The sequence below is a fragment of the Etheostoma spectabile genome, chromosome 9 (genome assembly GCF_008692095.1).
Source record: "Etheostoma spectabile isolate EspeVRDwgs_2016 chromosome 9, UIUC_Espe_1.0, whole genome shotgun sequence".
NCBI lineage: Eukaryota > Metazoa > Chordata > Actinopteri > Perciformes > Percidae > Etheostoma > Etheostoma spectabile.
In genome coordinates this window covers 28,525,421-28,525,809 of record NC_045741.1, presented here as the reverse complement: position 1 = coordinate 28,525,809, position 389 = coordinate 28,525,421, and the positions used below count along the sequence as shown (strand labels likewise).

At 48.8% G+C, this 389-nt stretch overlaps 1 protein-coding gene across 2 annotated transcripts in view; it reads right to left on the bottom strand.

Annotated features, from left to right (window-relative positions):
* kita (KIT proto-oncogene, receptor tyrosine kinase a) overlaps positions 1 to 389 on the bottom strand; it is a 29,051-nt gene that overhangs the window by 21,591 nt on the left and 7,071 nt on the right. The gene's annotated exons all lie outside the window — the stretch shown is intronic.

Below are 389 nucleotides of genomic sequence, written 5' to 3'. Positions count from 1 at the left end.
TGTTTTCTCCTTGGTCTTGTGGTGTTTGCTTCTGTCTTGTGTCCCTGTGTGTCTGTTTGTTCTTTCTCCTGTTTTACTGTGGTAGTATGTTTCCTGTTTTGTCTGGTCTTGTCTAGCTTTACGTTGGCTTGTCTGATTGTCCAGCCCCGCCCTGATGTGCTTCACCTGACGTCTCACCTGTTCCCCATTACCTCGTTACCTCTTGTATTTAACCCCTGTGTTTTCTTTGTCCTTTGTCAGATCCTTCTGCCTGTCCAGCCGTCCTGTTGTGAGTTTGTTCGCCTCGCCTTTCCCCTGTAAGTTGTTTGTTTATGTCGCCCTTGCTCCATGTGTGTTTGTCCTGCCAGCCGGCCTGATTCTGCCTGTTCCCCGGCTTTCCTTTGTGGTTT